The 15,648-nt window shown below is 39.2% G+C and overlaps 2 long non-coding RNA genes across 2 annotated transcripts; both read right to left on the bottom strand.

Moving 5' to 3' along the window:
• Positions 1-2,312: 2,312 nt before the first annotated feature.
• On the bottom strand, positions 2,313-4,367 carry LOC113039386 (uncharacterized). Its single transcript, XR_003274974.1, has 4 exons — positions 4,116-4,367; positions 3,275-3,588; positions 2,577-2,897; positions 2,313-2,368 (listed from the first exon to the last, which is right to left on the bottom strand). It is a non-coding gene; the product is annotated as an uncharacterized LOC113039386 (long non-coding RNA).
• A 1,068-nt stretch (positions 4,368-5,435) lies between these two features.
• Positions 5,436-14,738, bottom strand: LOC113039382 (uncharacterized). Its single transcript, XR_003274969.1, has 2 exons — positions 13,424-14,738; positions 5,436-5,920 (listed from the first exon to the last, which is right to left on the bottom strand). It is a non-coding gene; the product is annotated as an uncharacterized LOC113039382 (long non-coding RNA).
• Between the last annotated feature and the right edge of the window lie 910 nt (positions 14,739-15,648).

Raw genomic sequence — 15,648 nt, 5'->3', positions numbered from 1 at the left:
TTTGAAACAATTATATAACTCACCATAGACAGTGAGAAAGAAAAGCTTAATAATACAGTTGATATGTAGTCGACAAAGTCCAGTATCTTCAGTTGTGGTGTTTGTGATGGTCAGAGATCCAGTTTGTTTGTCCAGCTTCAGTCTGTCTCTGAATCTCCCATCAAGAACATTATCATACACAGTGATTCTGTCGGCCCGTTTATTTATTTCAGCATTTAAAGTGAATTTATTTACACAAACCCACAGAATCAGACCATCATCCATTATTTCAATAAGACCAGAGTTTAGAGTGACTGAATCTCCCTCCATCACGGACACTGGTGTCATAACATGATCCAACTCACCTGGAGAGTTTATCACAGATTAAAGCTTTAAAATCACTTGATCTTGATTTAATGCAGCTTTACTTAAGTACTTTTAATAATTTACCAGAAATGAAGCCATAAAAACACATTTCAAACTCACCATCCAGACGCCAGAAACACAAACAGAACAAGACTAATCTGAGAAACATGTTCTTCATCGGTTCTCTGAAAAACCCACAACAGTGATGCTTAAAATGTGTGAAAACACTCACAACTGAACTGTGATATTTATCTGGATGTGACCCCAGTCAGTGTTTCCGCTCACATGTCCATCTCCTTTATCGTCATGAAAATCAATGAGCTTTTGCTGATCTTACATTTTCACATTAATTCTGGGCCTGATTGAAGATTAATAGCAGAAGAGTGGCTGAGTTACACAAGGACACCCTAGCTCAGCCAAAAGCATGTTTGCACGTGTTCGTTCAGTGTTTATAAAGCTTGCAAACGGTTTACAAGAGCTAAGACTACAGTGGTTCCCACTTTGGCAGTCCAAAATTAAGAGCTCCAAAACAGAAAAAAGTCTTTGCACTTTGTACCTGGAATTTAACGTGGACTCAAACCTGTGTCCAGAAAAATCCTGGAAATTACGCTAATATGGAAATAATGTGTAAATGGCACATGTTGCGTATCCCAAATGCATGTTAAACTCACAGCAGAGATGGAGTTCACTGGATTCACTGTGAACTGATACGAAGATGTTAACTTCCTGTTGCATAAAATCAATATCACATTTGCAATCATGCTGATATTCGAGAAAACAGCACTGTCGCTTGCATGATATTCCTTATCAAATGATATAAATACAAAAGTTTAATATATGTATAAATATAAAAGATCATATTTAATATGACAAAGTCATTTCAGGGTGATTTAAATGGCATTGATAATAGGTTAAATAACGCAGTGAAAGCATGCACATGCACTAGTTTAACGTACTAGAAGGGAAAAACCACTTCACCCACAAACTATTAACACATACTAACATACAACAGAAGCTGTTTATCTACCTAACAGATCAAACCACGTTACTGTACAGATAAAAGAGAGGAAAACCACTGCAAAGTCCTTTTGACTCAAAAACCAGTGAATCACATTTATAATGTTTTCTTGTGTTGTACAATGAGTGTAAATGAATGAAAACATTAAGTAAACTGTAAATGTAATTGTTCGTTTTGAAAAAATCACATTTGATTACCTAAGACATTTGACGGATGCACTGCTGAAAGGAGAAACATTCACAGAATGTGATGAAGATCAGTTATTAGCATTCTGTGGTATATTAAACTGGCATCACATCACAAAAGAATCATGTATAGTATGCATCAAACGTCACACCACATTAGCTGTGAAAAAATCTGATCACAACAGGTTTAACAAGCAATCAAGCGTTTTTGAAATCATCTTTTAGAGTGGAAAATAACATTGATACCAGGAGGTGAATATATAAAGCCATTATAAATAAATGGAGATTCAATTATTTACATGTCAATCACTGAAATCACATTATCATATGTGCTTAATATTATTCAGTCCAGGATCTGATGTCACGAACAAGGACAGTAGCCACGCCCACCGGAACAGAGAGGGCCAATCAGATCACAGCTTCACCAAATCTGAGGAATAAATACATCAGCTCAGATCAGCTCAGTAAATAAACATTAATATCAGCACCAACATCAACTAATATCAGCTCTGCTGTACCTGAACAAGGTTGACAGAGTTGAGTGATGTCCAGATGTGTGGTCTGGTTTCTGATGGGATGGTTGATCACACAGCTGTAGCTGTTTTTCTCCTGATATTCCACCTCCAGAGGTAGAGAGAGAGAGTGATGCTGAGATCAGACACACTGATGCTGGACAATAAACTGTTTCCTTTGTACCAGGAGAGAGTCACATGACCCACATTCACCACTGAACACAACAATGAACAATATGATGATGATGATGATGATGATGAAGAACATTGTGAAGAGTTACTGATGATGACAGGAACAGGCAGACGAGCTGAAAACATGAGAGAATAAAGAGAAAGACGGATGAATGAAGATGTTCAAGCAGAGCATTTCACAACATCTGATATACGGTAGAAAGTTAAACAAATTTAGGTGGAATAATTGTAAAGAAAAAAAAAGAATAAAACAACAACTAAATATGATGTGTTTCTATTATCAGCAATAATTAATAGAACACAAGAAAATGATCATTAACTCACTGTAGACATTGAGATGAAAAGAAGGCCTGCTCCAAGTGTTGTACTCTAGTTCATATTCTCCAGTGTGTTGAGTTGTGATGTTTGTGATGGTCAGAGATCCAGTTTGATCGTCCAGCTTCAGTCTGTCTCTGAATCTCCCATCAAGAACATCATCATACACATTTAATGTGCCCATCGGTACATTGATTTCAGCTATTAAATTGTCTTTATTTATAAACCACCACTGAATCCAGTCATCATTCAGATAAGTACGACCACTGTGTAGAGTGACCGAATCTCCCTCCATCGCTGACTTCTTTGTATCGGTCTCAACAAACCTTTCTGTAGTGCACAGAGTTTGTCACAGTTTATAGTTATACAATAATTAAAGCCTTCACTAAAATATGTTTAATCATGTAAGCACATGTGAGGATAAATGAACAGTGAGTAACAGTATTTTATTAGTCACTGACTGAATGCATTTACTGAGACTCAGTGAGGCATCGCCACACGAAATAAAACAAATGAAGTAGAAGTGAAAAGTGAATGTGAAACATTGATGAACCCGACTGTTATGTGTGTGATATTCATGAACTGAGAAACCAAAATTCCCTTGTGGTCATTGTTATAAAGAAGGAAAACTTTCTTGTTAGTGTAAAAAGTCTTTGCATTGCCCTAAATGTGTATTAGTAGCACAAATAAGTTTAATTGTGACTCACCGTAGACAGAAACATCGAAATCTCTAAATCGCTGCTGTTGGTGACGGTCACTTCATAAAGTCCAGAGTCTAATATTCTGCTTTCGGTGATGGTCAGAGATCCAGTCTGGTGATCCAGCTTCAGTCTGGCTCTGAATCTCATATCAGGATTATCAAGTATACTTTTGGTCACTCTGTTGATTATAGCTATAGTAGACCTGTCATTTCCAAACGTCCACACTATGTCATCGTCTGTCTGTATTTCAGTAAGACCAGAGTTAAGAGTGATCAACTCTCCCTCATTGACTGAGATGCTCTCTTTAAAACCAAACACACCTGTGGGACACAACGGAAGCATGTGTCTTAATAATTGTATGTTTGTAATTTGGAATAAAAGTTGATTTGAGCTCCACACAACATCATACACAGAAAACATATACTTCAGATGAGAACATTTAGAGCCGATTACATTTCAGGGAGGTTGCATAAGTGACAGGAGATGATTGTTTTCAATATTGGTCTCTGTGCTTTCTGCTGATTTGAAGAAGTGCATGTAAAACACTGGACTGCTCTCAGCTCCATGACAGTATATGTCCTCTCTGACCAAAAGTTTCATCATATTACTGATTTCAAAATACAGCACAAGGTCCGAGTGTCTAAACTAGGGCTTCACGAGATGGAAATTAGCCAACACTGAAGAATTAGTCATCATATTTAAGAAAAATACAGCTGAATAGCTACTAAATATCTGTGTAGTTTTTAAAAGCATGTCACATAACTTGAGTTTTTTGTGAATACTAAATTGATGTGACTAATCTAACTAGTCATGTAGCAAAAGAGAAAAATATTTTATTTTAACTCACCAATCAGATTCCACAAAAACAACAAAAGTAACTTGACAAACATTTTCTTCATTGGTTCACTGAAAAGCCGGCAATGGCAACCCTTGAAATGTTTGAAACACTGAGATTGATCTGAAACACGTCTCTTTTGTATAGGGAAAATAAATAGGGTTTTGCTGATGCTTCATTTCAAAACCAGGGAAAGGCAAAGTTCAGAAAATCAGCAAACAGTCTGACAGATGCAAGGCACAACATACAAGCAGTGAACAAAGTTTAAGTCAAGCAAATAACAAAAGCAAAAAAGACCTCTAGCACTAGCTTGCTCTGTACCTTTTCTATTCTATCCATTTTCTTCTTATTATATAATAAAAACGTGCTATTGTGTCCTGCGTTTAAGCTAACTGAGACTTGTTATAGCACTTGTATATCATTTCTCTTTTTTTTGCAAATTTGTATTGCTTCCATTGTTGTACTAAAAGAAAGGCATTTGGGTGAATCTTACAATAGCAATCAAGAACATGTCTAAGTCATAATTCATGTGTTTCTTTGGGGTGTCCCTCAGGGTTGTTGTTTAGGACCACTGTCGTTCTTTTTCTGCGAAAAATGTATTTGGGTCAAGAATACATCTAAGCCTTTTTTATCTATAATAAATTTTTTAATTATTTAAATGACGTGACATACAGCCAAGTTTGGCAACCCATACTCAGAATTCGTGCTCTGCATTTAACCCATCCGAAGTGCACACACATACAGCAGTGAACACACACACACCGTGAACAAACACCCAGAGCAGTGGGCAGTCATTTATGCTACGGCGCCCGGGGACCAGTTGGGGTTCAGTGCCTTGCCTTGCTAATTTCCGTTTTCACCGCTGGATGGATAGCAATTTTATTTCCCATTTTCTCCTCTGGATTGAGATATATTTATTTTATATTTTCACCTCTGGATAGACAGCATATTTATTTTCTGTTTTTACCAGTGGATAGACAGCATTCTTTGCAGGCTTAATTGCACACGTCTTTTCTGTATTGTCATTTTACTTTTATGACTTAAAATATATCATATAAAAGCTGTGTGCAAACTGAGATATGATCTTTATCATATCTCTTTACATAAAGCAATTCTCAATAATATACTTAATATTATAACATCAATAATTCATGCAAACTGCATTCACAAGAACCACCTTATATAAATATATATTGTTCAGATCATATCACTATTTTTTTGTGACTTAAATTCAGCCTAGATCAATGGACTATAACGTTTTGTCAATACAATAGACTTGTACATGTTAATTGACCAGTTTTTTGCCTTGCCCATTTGGATATTCAATTCTTATTTTTTTTTGTAAATGTAACCACTTCTGTTTTTAAAATATATGTAGATTCACATGATCAGACAATTTACCAAACAATCCAGATCAAATAAACACTTCATGGTTTTGCAATATTTATTGGAAATTACACAATCTAATTAGTAAAATTTGTCAAATCTGACCATCAGAATGAAGATGCCACAGTCAGGCCCGTAAGGTTGTGGGGGAAGTCCCTATTTCAAAAGAAAATAAAACATGAACAGTTCCAAATAAACTATTGCACACTGTGCACACCACACCTCATTCATGCCCCTAAAACTGGCAGTCTGGGCAATGCTCAGGAAATTCAGGGTCTGTATAAAACCCTCGCAGGTCTCCACGTCTTCCGTTTCCACAGTACCCCACAGTGTTTGAATTGCACAGCGGGCAGTGATACCGGCTTGCAGCACTCTGTGCATTTCTGTATTGGTGGTAGCTCCGTCCCTTTACGCACACTAATGTGATTTGCCTAAAAGAAGAGGGTAAGAGGGTAGTATTAATATATTGTTTACGTAATAAGTATAGTGACACATATGAAATACCGGTAGTACCTTATAATTCATAAGAGTTTACAAAAATCCAATTAATAACTTTCCAAAAAAAAAAATGAATTGAACAATGTTGGTAAAAAGTTGTGTGTGGTAGATGGACTGTAAAAAATAGTTTGGTTAAAAAAAAAAAAAAAAAAAAAAAAAAAAAAAACTTATATAAATGTTAACATTCTCCTATACAAAATATGTAAAATGGTAAATGGACTGCATTTAGGCTATATAGCGCTTTCAACAGACCCATGGCCACCAAAGCGCTTTAAACATCATCATAAACATATTAAACATCAGGCATTTACACCTGCATAGGGAAAAGTACTACAACAAAAAACAAAAAAACACAGCTAGCTAGCAAACTCTCGTGTGCATAGACAACCTAGCATTTTAGACTATTCTCTACCAAGACTGTTCTATGAGATCTCGATAACTGGGTTCAATCTTCACACATCCGAGTGAAAAAAAACGTATTTACAATAGTAAATCATACCACTTAAAGAACGATTTAATTGGAAAATCTAGTGTAGTAACCAAACAGTGTAAACAGGTAGTGCTTTTCTTCAACTGAACATCAGGTACGGTTTCCTCAATTTGCACTGAAGTCGTTTCATTGTCTTTTCCCTTTTTCCTTCCACCAGGTACATCCACTGTCTGCTCTTCTACTTGAGGTGAGTTGTTTCTTTCTTTCAGGGTTTCCCTTACAGGTTCTGCGTGACCAGATGAAGATTCCGCTTCAGGTAAGTACTGTGTATCAGTTGAGTTTTCGGTACCAAGTAAGTATTCTGCTTCAGGCGAAATCATCTCTGAATCATCAATTGGGATTGATGGTATGTCAGATGAGATTTTGTTTGCTGAATTAGAGTTAAGAGGAACCTCTACAGGCTTCCTTATGACATGGTATTCCCGGAAGAACCTTTCTGAAGTAATAGCTGGCTCTTCAGAGATCTGGTGTACATAGTCATCCTCATCCAAACTTTGATAGTTCTCAGGACATTGCTCAGCTTCCTCATCTCTGCTTTGTCTGGCTGCCCGTTTTTTCAGAGGTTTCGTCACATCAACTTCATCCTCAGCAAGTGAAGACAAAAACCCACAAGGTAGTAATAAGTCTCTATACAGTGTTCGTAAGGGAGCTTCTTGTCTCTCAGGTTTCACCGTGTAGACAGGTAGTTCGCCAGCACGTCCCACTACAACGTGTACCACAGGATCCCACCTGTCAGCCAGTTTATGTTTCCCACGTATCCTAACATTTCTGACCAGCACACGGTCACCTTCCTCAAGAGAAACGGACTTTGTTCCTTTCTGCACTTTTGGCTGCATTCTTCTGAGCTAGCTTGTAGCTTTCCTGAAGGAGAGTTTTCAAAGACTGCACATACTGTGAATGAAACTTGGGACTTTCACGATTCACTGAGGTGTTATAAACCAAGTCTACTGGCAATCTTGGTTGCCGCCCGAACATAAGTTTGTACGGCGTGAATCCTTTAGTCTCGTGTTTTGTACAATTATAAGCATGTACCAGTGGTTTCACAAAGTCTTTCCAATGTGTTTTCTCTTTAGCTTTCAAAGTACCAAGCATTCCTAACAGTGTGCGGTTGAAACCCTCGACTGGGTTTCCTCTAGGATGGTAAGGTGTAGTTTTGACCTTCTTGATGCCAGCGATTTCACAGAGTTCTTTTATTGTCCTGGACTCAAAATCAGGTCCTTGGTCACTGTGGAGCTTTTCAGGCACACCATAATGCACAATAAAATTCTCCCACAGACTCTTAGCGACTGTTCTGTCTTTTTGGTTTGGGGTGGGAACTGCGACCGCATACTTTGTGAAGAAGTCTGTTATCACCAAGATATCTTTGGTGTTGCTACGGTCGGGTTCCAATGACAAAAAGTCCATACACACCAACTCTAGTGGTCGGGTGACTTGGATGTTCACTAGGGGTGCTGCTCTCTCTGGCAAGGTCTTTCCTCACACACAGCGGCTGCAAGTTTTGACTTTGTTTTCAACATCAGTAGCCATCCTGGGCCAATAGAATCGGGACCGGATGAGATCAAGAGTCCGTTCTATTCCCATGTGACCCATGTCGTCATGCAGACTCTCCATGGCCATGGCTCTTAAGTCAGGTGGAAGGACGAGTTGGTAAGTTGTGCAGTCTCCAACAGTTCTTTTGCGATAGAGAACACCATCCCTTATCTCAAGTTTTTTCCATTCTCTTAACAGGAAAGGAAGTTCTGGAAGCTCACGTCTCAATGCAGGTAATATAGTGTCTCCTGATTCTAATTGAAGAATCACTTCTCGCAAAGCTGGGTCATTTCTCTGTTTTTCTTTTAACTCCTGTTCTGACATACAGTGAACAACTGAAGATCCTTCCATCTGCTCATAACCTTCTGGAATTGCTTCCGGGCACATAGAGAGTGACTCAACAAGAGTGATGCAACTGTTGTCACCAGCTTGACATAACGTATGTTTGTCACAGATGGCTTGTATTATTTCAAGGGGAACAAGGCTGGAATTGGCTACTTCAGGTGAGTGATACAAGGTAAACTGACGTATTCGATCTTGTTCTTTCTGAGATGTTAAATCATTCACCAGATCACCATGAGGCATCTTGAGAGTGCATCTGCGTCAAGATTGCTCTTCCCAGGACAATACTGGAGGGTAAAGGAGAAAGTGGACAAGGCAGACAACCACCTATAGCTAGTTGCATCCAACTTCGCTGAAGTTAAAACATAAGTGAGGGGGTTGCTGTCCGTGATCACCTTGAAACTACTCCCATACAGACAGTCGCAAAACTTCTCGGTAACTGCCCACTTCAGAGCTAGGAACTCCAGCTTGTGGGCAGGATACCGGGCCTCGCTCTTTGACAATCCTCGACTGGCATATGCAATCACTCGTAGCACGCCCTATTGCTCTTGATCGAGTGCTGCACCTAGTCCGGTAGTGTTCGCATCTGTATGTAGCACATACGACAACCCAGGGTCGGCAAATCCTAACACTGATGCTTCGGTGAGTCTTGCAATGAGTGTTTCGAATGCTTGCTGACAGTCAGTTTTCCATCGCCCTCCAAAAGGTACTTTAGGATCAAGGTAGGTTTTCTCCTTGCCTTTCATCTTGCAACTCTTCTGAAGAGGAGGATATCCTACGGTTAGTTTCGTTCAATGGTTCACTATCTTCGCATAGTCCTTAATAAATCGTTGGTAATAACCGGAGAAACCCAGAAAGGAACACAACTCTTTCAGGTTCCTTGGACTTGGCCAGGTTTTAATGGCTTCTATCTTTTAGGGATCCATCTCCACACCATTTTCTGAGACGATGTGACCGAGATATTTCACTGACATCTGGAAAAACTTGCATTTCTCCAATGAAAGCTTTAAACCATAGTCTTTCAAGCGTCCCAAAACATGAAGAAGACGTCTCTCATGCTCTTCTAAAGTATCTGAGAAGACAAGTAAATCGTCTAAGAACACCAAGACTTCTGAAAGGTTGATGTCACCCATGCACTTCTCCATCAGCCTTTGGAATGTGCTGGGATCATTAGTGATGACCTGAGGCATCCTATTAAACTCCCAAAAGCCCAATGGGCATACGAAGGCAGTCTTGGGTTTGTCTTTCTCTTCTACTTCGATCTGGTAATACCCAGATTTGAGATCGAGCACTGAGAACCACTTTGAACCTCAAAGTGCTGAAAAGGTTTCTTCTAAGTTGGGTAAGGCATATGCATCCTTGATGGTCTGAATGTTCAACTTGCGGTAATCAATGCAAAGTCTTACATCGCCATTCTACCACAATAGGAGAAGAGAAAGGGGATTCTTACTCACGAATGATACCTGCTTCAAGCAATTCTTCTAGGTGTCGACGGACAGCTTCAAGATCGTTAGGATGAATTGGTCTTGCTTTATGCTTGAAAGGAGTTTCGGTGTTTAAGTTGATATTGTGCTTCACTTTGTCTGTTTGGCCTACATCCATGTAATGTGACGCAAAGACTTCAGGCATGGTGCACAGTTTCTGAGTGATCCTCTTTCTCCACTCCTCTGGCAGACAGGAATCACCAAAGTCAAAACAGAGTTCTTTGTCAGACTTTTCAGGGCCACTTGACACTGAACAATCAGATTGAACGTTGTGTGACATTACTTTTTGCAAAAACATGTATGTCTGCAATCACGCTCTTGCCAGTGATGATAATGTCATGTTCTGTTTCATTCTTTAACACCAACCTTGCGTGATGGATGCTTAGGTAAGTTTAGCAAGCAGCTGGCAACTAGCAGTCCTCCAGGAAAGGGTGAACATGAAGGAGACTCCATCACAGCCCATTTTTCTGCTACTTGTCCTCTAACACTCACCACTCCTTCCAGAACGATATTTTGACCTGCAGGTACAACAGTAGGAGTAACATCAGGGAGCCTAATAATTCCTATGCTACGGTTTACTTTCTGCAGGCATCTGTGTTCAATGGTCTGAATCACGGCTCTGTAGCCAAATGGAACAGCTTGACAAACTGAATCGTTGGTTTCAAGGTACTTGTCATATGCAAGATCCAAAGTGTTCGTCCCTATTAATACCTTTGGCTGGGCAGTGCCACCAGTTTCTGGAATCACCAAAGCAAGAGTTGATACTTCAATGTCAGATCCAAGAAAGTCTCTGGGGAATGACATTTTTACTTCAACAAACCCCAGGTAGGGTACTGCTTGACCATTGCCTGCTTCTATTTCCAGCAGGTCACCTAGGGAAGTTATGCTTAGTCCAGGCAAATTCTGCTCATAAAACGAATGGGAAATGGTGGTCACTTGCAACCCTGTGTCAAGTAGACAAGAACAAAGGTTTCCCTCAATGTTCACCTGAGCAGTGCATTTTGTACCAATTAATCCTTTGGGTAGGCCAACTGGATGCCATTTTCCGTGAGAGTTCAGTTTGCTTACATTCGCTGACTTCTTGAGACTAAGTTCCTGAGGCACTCTGACCATATTGACTCTCTCATTGGGCTTGGCGCTCTTTCAATTGCTTCCTTTTTATGGTCCACTAGGGTCAGGTTTGGATCATTTTCGCAGGTTGAAGCAACATGCCCATCCTCACCACATTGAAAACAGTAGCCTGGCCTTGGCCGGTGATGCGGCTTGTGGTCAGCTGTAGGAGATTTCTCTCTGGGAATGTGTATGCTTGTCTGCTTCACTTTGCCTGGATTGTTCTTTGGATCTGGGTTTTTTGGACGCTTAGATTTGTCATCTGACTCTGGAGCTCTGTGACTTGTTGCTTTAGCTCAAGAACAGCATCGGTAGAAGGCAACACATTTCTTCCAGTCGGTTTACTCTTATGCTTGGCAAGCTGACTCTGGAGCTTGGAAACTTGTCTTTTTAATTCAGCAACCTCAGTTCCTTCTGACATTTCGTTTAGACCTAGGTCAAGAGGATTAGCAGTGACAATATGGGAGTTGGCTCTTTGCCTCTGCGCGCCTAGGAGCTGTCTCATGCGGCTTTCTTTGGAAAAGTGTTTGTTCTCCTCACTACGCAACTGTAAGAGTAGCTCAGGTGGTCGGTTTCTTTTATGCTCAAGCTGAAGGTTTGCTATTAGTGTGTCGTCCCAACAACCCCGACAGAATTGTTTCAGAAGTTGTCGGTCAGCTTCGTCAGCAGGAATACCGCCTCTTTTCATCACTTTGAGAAGGTTAGTGTGCAACCGTTGCAAGTACAAGGAAGGCTTTTCACCTGCGTTTTGTAACGTATTCAGAAACTTTGCAAAAAGGTCATCCCCATCCTCTACAGTATTGAAAGCGGAGTCCAAGATATCGAGGTAAGCAACAGGTAAGGCTCTTGGACCTAACTGCTTGACAAATTCAGATGCTGGCAGCAGTAGGCTGTCTACAATACTCCTAGACAGATGTAAGTCAGACAGTGAAGAGTCTTGAAGAATTAACTCTACACTGTTCCGCCAGGTGTCATAATCAACTTCGCCAGTAGGACGAAGAACTTTGCCTGAGAACACTCTTAGCCTGAATGATGCACTACTAGAGGATGAAACTCCATCACTTTTCACAATGTGCTCAACGACCATTCTTTGGACTTCAGGTGGGTTCACATCCTTTGCCTCAAGTGTGGGTGAAAAGCTTTCTGTACCCACTGTGTGAACTTCATCGGAGATTCGTCTTCCTTCTGAATTTTCAGTTCCTTTGGGTGGAAAAGGAGTGTCAGATGAAGAATCAGTTGTTTGTGATGACTCAAGATCGTTTGCATAAGTCAGATTGTCAGCAGCGGAGGCAGCACTTGAGTAAAGCTGCTCTTTCAAGAGATCGTCAAAAGCTCTGCCACTGAGCTTTGCTATTCTCTTCAGTTCTGCAAAGTAGAGGTGTGTTGCATTCTCAGTTACTGCTGACATATAGACATTTGACAGAAGCGACGTTGCGCGGGCTCTTGAAAGTGTAAGGCAACAAGGGTTTAAGAGCCACTAATGCAGAACAACTGCTGTACTCTACTATGACTTCCCTACGATAAGGCAATTTGGGATCATTTATGGAAAGGTGTCTATGGACATGACCATACTTGTGTAGAAAATCAGTCAGATCTTCATCAAGTTCTGTATTTGTGACTCCACTAATTATCACTGAGTTTTCAATTATGATGTTTTCAAGCTCAACTACTTCCATATTGACACTATTTGCACTACTTCAAATTTTAAAGTTATTTTCCTGGTCTCTTGTGTCTTTAAAGTTTTTTTTTTAATACTACAATCCCCTCCTGGCTGGCTCGCCACTAACTGTAACAGGTAGTGCTATGTACTGCACCATAGCTACTCCTTCTCTGTGTGTATACTCTGTATGTCAGAATACACACTATGGACCAGAATTCTAGATTCGCTACAGAGGGCAAAATGAGTTAAAACACGTTAACACAAAAAAACAGACAGACCAGGAAATGACTTGTACTAAATTGTTTCCTTTTACTTTGCAGCAAGATTGAAAATGATTGTAAAATAAAATGAATTAGCAGTACACAATACAATTGTATAAACAATGAGATTGTCTTTCTCTTTCCCTTTAAGAAATGTATGGTTTGAGCTCCTTGGTGGTTACTTGATCTAATTATATATATTCTTATTATATTTATTTACTTTGGTATTTTTTTGTATATATCAATTTGTTAGAGACTTAAATTACATTTTACCGTTTATGTAATTTTTAGTGTTCTAATTTATTATCGTTTTTTTGTTGGAGCTTTGTTCTTATTAGCCGGGTTGAATTATAACCTTTACCCAAAACAAAGGAAATCCATTTCAAACAACAGATTACTTTAAGAAAAAAAAACTGAAAATAATACAATACTTGACAGTAATTCAGTAGATAAACAGTTCTCAGTTGATGGAACAATTGTGTGTTTGTGTGCAAAGCTGTCTGTAGTGCAACAATTGTCTCTTTACGATACTCATTGTTGTGGTAACTGCTGAGAAATACCACTTAGGATGAATTCCACTTGTTACGTCAGATAAGGCACTGATCACTCAATGAATCACAGGATTTCTTGTCTCTTTTAGGACTTTTCAGCTGGGTGGCTCGCCATCTCAGGATCACAGCTTATTTCGCAATCTCAAAAAAACCTGACCTGTTTATACAAACAGCGCCATAACCATCATAAACATCATAGACAATTAGTATGACTTTTAAACTCAATATATATTTCATATATTAACTAAACCAAGTGGAAAATACTATTTGAGCACTTTTGTTACTAAAAGCATAAATCATTCTCATAAATGATATAACTCTGCTTACTTAGCATTTGTAAGGTCTTCAGCAATACAATACATTCAATTACATCACATTACACATACCATCTGAACACTAAATGCATATAAACCCATATAAAACACTTCAGAACGTGAATTAACTCATTAACACTTCATTTCAGATAATTGGATATTATATTATCATGAAACTCACCAAATCCGGGGGATTTCACTAAACAATTAATCAGTCACATCGGATTCTACAGGGCTCGCAATCGGCTATCATCCACTCCAAAATCAATTAATCATCACACTAAAATGGCCCAAATAAGATTAATATAAGGATTACAACAACATACAACTTATTATTTATGTATATTAAGCAAGGATGATTGTTATATTTGCCTTTTGATCCAGTTTGAATTCACTCGCGATCTGTGAAACTCGTGCTCTCTCTGCAACCATGCGTCTCATTACAGTGACGTCATGCACAGCGCCCGCCTTATGGCAAACGTCACGCTTTAATTATTATAGTAAAATTAATTGTTTTAATGTTCAACATACAGCAGAACGACTTTTGCAACACATCTTGTTTCTTGTTTAAACATTTTGAGTAAGAATATAATTATTATAAATTATATTTATTTTTCTGATCAGCTCAATTTTGACCTGGATTACACCAGCTCTAGAATTGAGGCACACCAGAGTTCACTAATACCTTTAAAAAAACACAACACAGTACCTTGAAAACAAGACGATTTTTTTAACCAGCTAGTTTGTGCATTTGAATTCTGACATGACGTATAAATCATCGACAGTTTATTATTATTTTTTTACTGCTGACATCTGCATGGCGCATCAAAATTGAAAAGTGAATGACGATACAGAAATGACGTCAATTTGAAAAGTGAATGACGATATGGAAATAACGTCAATTTGAAAAGTGAATGACGATATGGAAATGACGTCAATTTGAAAAGTGAATGACTATACGGAAATTACGTCTGCTGTCCATCCACTGGTGTCCAGCCACTGGTGTCCAACTGGTGTCAACCAGAAGTGAGTCTGTGGGGCTGCAGCTGGATGCCTCTCCACTTGCTTCTTGTAGCCACCGGCGGCGCCACGGGGGGTCTTGGGGGGTCTCAAGACCCTGCCAAAAAATGCCTTGACCCCCCATTTGACCCCCCAGCCTCTTCCTGATTAAAAAATATATATATTCGGGATAAAGATCCAAAAATGTTTCTCTTCAAACTACGCAGAACAATAATAAATAATAATTATTTCGACATTTATTCATACACTGAACCGAGAACCGTTTCTGTCGTACGCGTCCGATTCGAGAACCGATGAGCTGATGATAACTGCGCATGCGTGATTCAGCGTGAAGCAGACTGACACAGAGCGCAAAAGAACCGGTGAACCATTTTTTTTTTTCAGCTGGTTTATTTGATCGAATTGTCCGAAAGAACCGGTTCACTTGAGCACCTGCTCCTTTGCCCCTTAAGTGCCCTTTTGTCAAAGCAAAATTTCCTCATTTTTTTTTTTTTTGTAATAACAAACTTTTGTGAATGCCTGCCCACGCCCAATCATAATATTAGTACAATTTATTAATAATAATTTAGCCGTAAATAAAATGACCAACATGATGACCGTTCACCTGACTACGACCTCATCCAACCGGGAAGATTCCTCATGCTGCATGCGCATTTTTTAATTGCTAGAGGATATTTTCAACATCGTGGCAGCTGGTACGTGGCGTTTCATTCTCAGCGAAGTGATTTTGGTGTTTATTTACTTATTATTATTTTACAAGAACGATGTGATGTGAGAACATGCAGATACGTTGTTTATATTGCAGTGTGTAGCCTGTAGTCAAAGAGTATAGAAGTAACTTCTATACTCTTTGCTGTAGTGTAGAAGTAACACTAGCGTGCTGTTTGAGGGAGAAAAGTT

Source organism: Carassius auratus, chromosome 22 (assembly GCF_003368295.1).
Source record: "Carassius auratus strain Wakin chromosome 22, ASM336829v1, whole genome shotgun sequence".
NCBI lineage: Eukaryota > Metazoa > Chordata > Actinopteri > Cypriniformes > Cyprinidae > Carassius > Carassius auratus.
The sequence above is the reverse complement of the archived record's forward strand: the minus strand, read 5'-3'. Positions and strand labels throughout refer to the sequence as shown.